The sequence below is a fragment of the Lynx canadensis genome, chromosome D2, assembly GCF_007474595.2.
Source record: "Lynx canadensis isolate LIC74 chromosome D2, mLynCan4.pri.v2, whole genome shotgun sequence".
NCBI lineage: Eukaryota > Metazoa > Chordata > Mammalia > Carnivora > Felidae > Lynx > Lynx canadensis.
The window spans coordinates 84,304,153-84,312,601 of NC_044313.2; the positions used below are offsets into that span (position 1 = coordinate 84,304,153).

General features: G+C 38.5%; 1 pseudogene; it reads left to right on the forward strand.

Annotated features, from left to right (window-relative positions):
* Nucleotides 1-6,478: 6,478 nt before the first annotated feature.
* Nucleotides 6,479-7,267, forward strand: LOC115527401 (annotated as a pseudogene).
* Nucleotides 7,268-8,449: the final 1,182 nt, after the last annotated feature.

The following is an 8,449-nucleotide window of genomic DNA, read 5'->3' on the forward strand; positions in this document are numbered from 1 at the left end:
TAGAAATACGTGACTGAATGCCTTTTGAAAATCTTTGCTCCTTTACAGCAAATTCAGTTATCATAAGAATTTAAAAGGCAGATGGAGCCAGTTTTCCGGGGTATGTACAACAAAGAGTTGATCTATCTCTGATGCTATATACCTGTGGTTGGATGCTTTCCAGAATGACAATACAAAACATCTTACAAAATAGAACCATACACATTTCAGGCCAGTCATCTGGAATTTAAAACAGACCTGATTCTGATGTTACACTGTGCTTAAAACCAACCAACAGAGAAAGAGTAACAACAAAAAAATATTTTTTTTTAAAGTTACAGGAAAAAAAACCACACATGATCTTTATCCATGAAAAACAGACACTTGAATACTTGAAGGGGCTCTAGCTTGGATCTTAGATTCCAGGTCAAGCACCTCTGAACATGGATTTTTTACCCCACGATGACAACTCTAATTTTATTTCACAAATTTAAGGTGGGAGGTTGTTAAATACCATCTTTCCTCCCCCTTACTAATTACCATATGATATAAAATTGGTTGTCTGAATGGCATGCTAAATTGTGGCTCAAAATACCCAGCAAAACTAACTGATGCTTTTCAGTGAAGGTTCTGGCTTGTTTGTAATCAAATAATGTCTTGAGACTCTAGGGCTTTAGGGGTGTTTTCAGGATTTTTTTTTTCCATATTTGGCATTTTTGGCACCCATGCTTTCCTTAGCCAGAATCATAATACCAGTCTGCGTTTACCCTGGCTCTAGGTTTCAAAGGGAAATCTTCCAGGAAAGTTCCAGGGGCAATAAAAGGACTAAAACATTGGCATAACCATCCCAACACTGAGCAAGAAAGGAGTAAGGACTGATTTTGACCCAAGATGTTTGTGCTGGGGCGGGGTGGGGGGGCAGTAGTAGAATGCTATTTCCTCCTTTTGGAAAGGGATCAAGGGATTTTGATGATATTCATTTTCTCATTTGAGATTTGCTATTTTGGCAAACCATACACGGGCATTGAAGTACAAGTAATTAGTGAAATTTGTATGTAGTAATCTGCATATAAAATAGGTTTTCCTGGGGCGCTTGGGTGGCGCAGTCGGTTAAGCGTCCGACTTCAGCCAGGTCACGATCTCGAGGTCCGTGAGTTCGAGCCCCGCGTCAGGCTCTGGGCTGATGGCTCGGAGCCTGGAGCCTGTTTCCGATTCTGTGTCTCCCTCTCTCTCTGCCCCTCCCCTGCTCATGCTCTGTCTCTCTCTGTCCCAAAAATAAATAAAAAACGTTGAAAAAAATTAAAAAAAATAAAATAAAATAGGTTTTCCTGACCATCTTAATGAAATCAGTTGGGTTGAGCCCCTCATCCCATTTTCTTACTAAAATCCCAGCATATTGTTCCAGGATTACATTGTAATGGCCGCTTTGGGTCTGACTTTGTAGATCTCACTAACATGTTATTTTCCACGATATTTCTTCATTTTAGTCTGTGACAACCCACGGTAAAATTAACCAATGTTCATTTTTTTTTTTTTCCTTAAAATAACTCACGTAAGGCATTTGACTGAGCACTTTAAATTGAAAGATCTGTTTACCATCCAGCATAACAAGCAATATGAAAGTAAATATTAAGCAACACTGTATTTAAAAATCCTTAAGCTACCAATTACGGGCTCTCACCAGCCACTTCTCTACAGGATCCTAATCTAGTTGGGTTGTTAGAATTGTTCTCTCCAATTTAATACCCTTCCAATTTTCCTATGCAGATCAGTTTATCTTTGCACACTGCACTCTTTTGGACCTGATCCTTCATTAGCGTGTTTGCAAAATAAAGTGCCAGTAATGCTAGCTATATATGTTTAGTAGCACAGGACCGGCAAAGATTTTAGAATGTCAGTGTATCTTTCACTCCAAGCCCCCCAAATATTTAGAAAGCGTTAGTGACTTTAATCACTTTTTGTACATTTTTTCCACTATGCAATTATAAGAACATAGGGGAATAATATTGGTTTAGAAAAATGACAGGTTTTTCAATGGTCCCTCTGATTCCACATGCCTGTTAATCAACTATACGTTGCACAAATTTTAGAAAGTGCGTGGCCTCATTATGTCTATATGAAGATCCAGAAACAAGGAGAGCCAGGTCCCTTTCCAATCTGTCACACTGCAAAGATCCGAAAGACTGTGAGATGCTTTGAAACATTTAAAAGACAAAATCATGTTAATAATATCATTGATGGGTTTCACAAGGGAACTCCAGGAAGTAAGAGGTGATTTCCTCTGGGGCTTAAAATTATGTTATTTTTCTATAGAGGTCAAGTTCTGAGAGGCAATAAAATCTTTAATTCCAATTCCCCTTAACCAGGAGGTGAGAAAAGTTTTAACAACCTCAGGGATCACTAGGAAAGCACTAATGAATGATAATTTATTCTCAACAGTCAGAAAGACCAACCAACTCTGAGACAATGTGTTATAACTTCTGTAACTTTTGCAAACACATAGGAGACGCAGTGTTAATTTGCAGATTAGGAATATTTAAAGTAACATTTCGTCTGTGTTTGATAAAGTTACGTTGTGCTAGTGGCCCTAGTACAAGAGAATATTAGCTACAGTATACATGTGAAATATGTACAGATACACCTAAGCGTATTCATCTTAGGTCAGGACCCATCGGTGGACAAGTAATGAAGTTACTATATTTTTGAACAACAACAACAAATATATATATAATTATCAGCATGATCCTCACAAAGTAGGGGTTAATGACACTGCTTCATTTACATATGTATCTACATTGGTCTGCTGGCGCTCTGAAGATCTATACGAATGTTTCTCCAGAACACAATCACATTTCAATTCCAACGTTTTCTCCTGTGGGGTAGTCCTCTTTAAAAACAGCCTTCCCTGGGGCGCCTGGTTGGCTCAGTTGTCAAGCATCCAACTCCTGAGTTTGGCTCACAATTCATGTGATAGAGCCCCTCATTGGGTTTTGTGCTGACAGCACAGAGCCTGCTTGGGATTCCCTCTCTCCTCTCTGCTCCTCCCCTGCTCATGTTTGTTCGTTCTCTCTCTCAAAATAAGGAAACATGGAAAAAAAAACGCAGCTTTTAGGGGGCACCTGGGTGGCTCAGTCAGTTGAGTGTCCAACTTCAGCTCAGGTCATGATCCCACAGTACATGGGTTCAAGCCCTGCATCAAGCTCTGTGCTAACAGCTCAGAGCCTAGAGCCTGCTTCAGATTTTGTGTCGCTCTCTCTCTCAGCCCCTCTCCCACTCGTGCTCTCTCTCTCTCAAAAATTAAAAAAAAAATTAACATTAAAAAAAGCTTTTCCTGTGAATCTACAGTAAAATGAACTTAGTAACATGGCTTCACAGAACTCTAAGTAGTTTACTCATGAAGAAACATGTCAAAATTGTTACCATCACAACAGAGTATAGCTCTGTCTTTGAGTGTATTTATATTTATATACAATACACCCACACATATACACATAGACCACGCAAAATATATATTCTATATTCTGTAATATACATGTCATATGTAATCAGCATATGCATGTTGTTAGGCACGTATTATGTATGTGTGTGTATATATACATATATATATATACAAACACACATATATATGTATACACACACATATATATATGTATACACACACACACATATATATGTATACACACACACACACACACATATATATATACATATATATATACACATACTATGTATATTAGAATGAAATTTCACATGTAAACCAGAGATTGCAATCACTAGTCATTAAAGAATATTCTAAAGGAACGTGGTCAGCAACATTCAAGTAACCACACAGGCTGTGCTGAGAACAAGAGGCAGATTACTAAGTAAATTAAGGAAAATTTGTTCTACGCTGTGTTTGGTGGAATGATACTATGGCAGGCTAGAAAAACTGTGGAAGGAAGAACTGGGCTTTTGTTGTTTGGCGGGTTGGTTGTAAAAACCAACTTTTTGCTTTTCACATATTTTTTGAGACACTGTTATACTTCAGACGGCACGTGCTTTAAAGGTACCAGTTGAGAGATCCTGCCACATGCCTGAACCTGGAAACCATCACCACAATCAAGATAATGATGACAGGGGCACCTGGGTGGCTCACTTGGTTGAGCGTCCAACTCCCTCTTAATTTTGGCTCAGGTCATGATCCCAGAGGTCACGGGATTGAGCCCTGGGTTGGGATCTGTGCTGACAGCATGGCACCTGCTTAGGATTCTCTCTTCCTCTCTTTATGCCCCACCCCCCTCTCTCTCTCCAAATGAATAAATAAAACCTAAAAAAAAGATGATGATTACATTCATTACCTCCACAAGTTGCGTGGGCTCCTCTGTGACCCCTCCTTCCCTTTTTCTTCTAATCACTTACACACTCACTCCCACCTACATCCCCAGACAACCATTGACCGGCCTTCTGTCACTGTGGAATGGTTTGCACTTTTTAAAAACTGCATGAATGAAATTACATGGTATGTTTTCTCTGTGTTGCCTTTTTCACTGAATAAAGTTATTTTAATATTCATTTAATTTTATTATGTATATCAATAGTTTCTTTTTTTTAAATTTCTGAGTAGTATTCCATTGTCTGGACATACGACTATTTGTTTATCAATCTGCCTGGTGATAGGGTTTATACAATACAATTTTAGCTTACCCCAGTCTCCTTTTGTGTGAGACTTGACCACTTCACGTACAGTATTACAGCACAAGTATGGTATAATAGTATACTTACAATTCCTCATTCCAAACTTTGTTATATATGTTTTTTACATACTTTATCTCTACATATTTTACCTTTACAAGTGCCACAGTACATCTGTACTATTTTTAATTCAAAGAGTCAATTATCAATTAAAGAGGCTTTTTAATAAAATATAAAATACTTTCCACACATTTCCAATTTATGCAGCTGTTCATTCCTTTGTACAAATCCAGACTTACACCTTGTATTTTTTTTTCTTCTACTTGGAAGGTGTTTTGAAACATTTATTTTATTATTTTTTTAAATTTATAGATCTGCTAGTGATGAGACAGTCTCTAGTCACCTTCATTTTTTAAAGATAGAGTATGGTCTATAGGTTGACAGTTGTTTTCCTTTCAGGGTTTTATTTTTAAAGTTTATTTATTTTTGAAAGAGAGAGAGAGAATGATGGAGAGGCAGAGAGAGAGGGAGAGAGAGAATCCCAAGCAGGTTCTGCACTGTTAATATAGAGCCTGACGCAGGGCTTGAACCCATGAACAGTGAGTTCATGACCTGAGCCAACATCAAGAGTCAGACTCTCAGTTGACTGAGCCACCCAGGCGCTACTCTTGCAGGATTTTAAACATGCTTTTCCATTGTTTTCTTGCTTATATTGTCTCAGATGAGAGATCTATTGCCATTTTATCTTTAGCTGCTTTACTAAGAATGCTTTTAGGCTTTTATTTTTACCCTTGATTTTGAGGAATTTCAGTATGATATGCCTTGTTTTCTGTGTTTCTTATGTTTGGCATTTGTAGAGTTTCTTGAATCCATTGTTGTATAATTTGCATCAAATTTGGAAATTGTGCAGCCGTTATTTCATAAAATATGTTTTCCATCACTCTTTTTTCAGGTACAATTATACACGACCACTCGATATTATCCTATGACACTTCACTGATGTTTTCTTTATCGTGTCTTTAGTCTTTTACCTCTCTATCACATTTCAGGTAGTTTCCATTATCCTATCTTCAATTCCTCTGGCCTTTTCTTTCACAGTGTTTAATTTTCTTTCGATCTCATCCAAAGTATTGTCCATGTCATAGTTATCATGCTAAACCTTTACTCTACCACCTTACATACTTCAGATGTAATTATACTGTTTAGTGTCCTTGTCCATAACTTCTATCATAGCTATAATCTGTCAATTTCTATTATGTCAATTTCTATTATTTTTTACTATATTATGGTGAGTCACAGCGTCTTTCTTCTTTCAATACCAATATAACATTTCATTTCATGCTGAACATTATGTGTTTTACCTTGCTGAATCATGGATGGCTTCATATTCCTCTAAATGCTCTCCAGCATTATTCTAGAAAGTAGGCACATTACTTGGAACTAGTGTGATTCTTTCCGGAATGGCTTTTTGATTTGTTAGCTGTGTCCAGAGTAGTGCTCAGTCTATGACTACTTTTAACCACAACTAAGATAATATCTTTCTGAATACTAATTATCCCCACTTATTAGAATATCCTTCTGAGTACCCTAACCTATGTAGAATTTTTTTTTCCCACTCTGGAAACCAGAGTTTTCCACTCTGGATAGTCTTTGGTCCTATGTGGACCCTGAAAAGAATTCCCCTATTCTTGTCAGGTTCTTTACACAGCCTCAGACAGCTTCCTCACATGCTTGCACCAGTCAATATTCAACTTAGGACTTGGAAAGGACTCCAGTCTCTTTCTCAGGTACTGGAAGGAGGCAGTCTTCTTTCTGTACCTGGTGCAGCCATGGCTTGTGGTCCCAAGGAGCATCTGAAGTGTGTAACAGCTTCAAAGCATTGGATGCTGGATAAACTGACCAGTGTCCTTGTCCCTCAACCATCTACAGTCCCCATTAGCTGAGAGAATGTCTTCCTCTCATCATTTTCCTAAGGAACAGACTTAAGTATGCCCTAACAGGAGATGAAGTAAAGATCTGATACAGCATTTTATTAAGATTGATGGCAAGGTCTGAGCTGATAGAGCCCACCCTGCTGGTTTTATGTATGTTAGCAGCATTCAAAGACTGGGGAGAATTTCCATCTGATCTGCATGACACCAAGGATTGTTTCTGTTCTTTGGATGACACCTGAGGAGGCCGAGTATAAGTTGTGCAAAGTGAGAGAGATCTTTGTGTGGACAAAAGGAACCCCTCACCTGGCGGTCCATGATGCTGGCACTATCTACTATCCTGATCCCCTCATCAAGGTGAAGGACACCATTCAGATTGATTTGGAGACTGGAAAGATTACTGATTTCATCAGGTTTGACACTGGTAATCTATGTATGGTGACTAGAGGTTCTAACCTGGGAAGAACTGGTGTGATCGGTGTCCGAGAGAGGCACTCTGGTTCTTTGGATATAGTTCACTGCCAATGGCAACAGCTCTGCCACCCAGTTCTCCAACATTTTTGTTATTGGCAAAGGCAACAAGCCACGGATTTCTCTTATGCATGCAAAGGGTATCTGCCTCACCATTGCTCAAGAAAGAGACAAGAGACTGGTGGTCAAACAGAGCAGTGGGTAAAATGGTCTCTAGGTGACTTAATAGGAAGCCTTTGTACTTAATTAAAGATAATACAGCACAATAAAAACAAAATTAGAAGATTTGGAGAGGATTCCAAGCCCCAGGAGCCTTCTCTTTGGGAAGCTCTTTTCTTTCCAGTCCTGTGTCCTGTGAACTCCAGTTGTCTTAGCCTTCTTAGCCACCTACTTGTGTCTCTGAATGCAGAAGTTGCCAGGCTGCACCTGGGTCACTCCTCAACAGCACAGCGTGGAAAGTGTCTCCAGACCACAACTCAGGGCAATCGTAGTTATCACCTAATGTTCCCCCTCTCACAGGAATCTCTGTCCTAATCTCCAATGCATGATAAGTGCTGTTTTCCATATTTTATTTTATTTTTTTTTTTTAGGTTTTTTTTTTTTTCATGTAGGAGGGAAGTGTCAGTATCTGTTATACTATCCCCCGGGAATATTTTAGTTTTTCGAAGGGATTTTAATTGTTTTCCTGTCGGGAGTGCAATGTAAAACATTTCATCTTTCCATGGAGCCTTCAGTAAAATAATCAGTAACTAACTCTTAAAGTAAATGCATTTTGACACGGTACAGAGACTCATTGTCTTTCTTCAATAAGTAGGGAGTAAATACAAATTTCAAGTGGGCAATAACTTTGCCTTATCTGCATATCCCCGGGATCTACAACTGTGTCTCCACATGGTAGGCACTTAATAAATGATTGCTAAATAATGTTAAGATATTGGCTAAGAACTAAATACCCCATGCAGCTATACAAACTTTTCATTCAAGATTTCTAAAGAGAATGGGCCATTAAGTTCTCCAATTTAGACTAAGTTCTCCATGCCTACATTTGGTATAACTGTCAAGTTGATAAAAATCCCCTTCTCCCGTCCCCCAACACTGCTAATTCTTGACGTCACTAACTCCCAGTGTTGCTCAACAGTGAAAATCAATAGGGAGAACTTCACAGGTCTTGTTGAGAAGCCACTTTAGTTTCAGACTTTTAGAATCATTCTGACAACTACTGCTCATAGGACTTTGGGAGTAGAAAAACCTACGTTTGTTTTAAGCTGTTTAGGTAGAGTACTTCAACATATATCAGTTACAAAATTTCCTGACCCTGCTCATCCTAAATCACAATATTGTCACTTTTCACATGTGTTTGATGTGAGTTATAAAAATACTTATACATTTCTACCTAG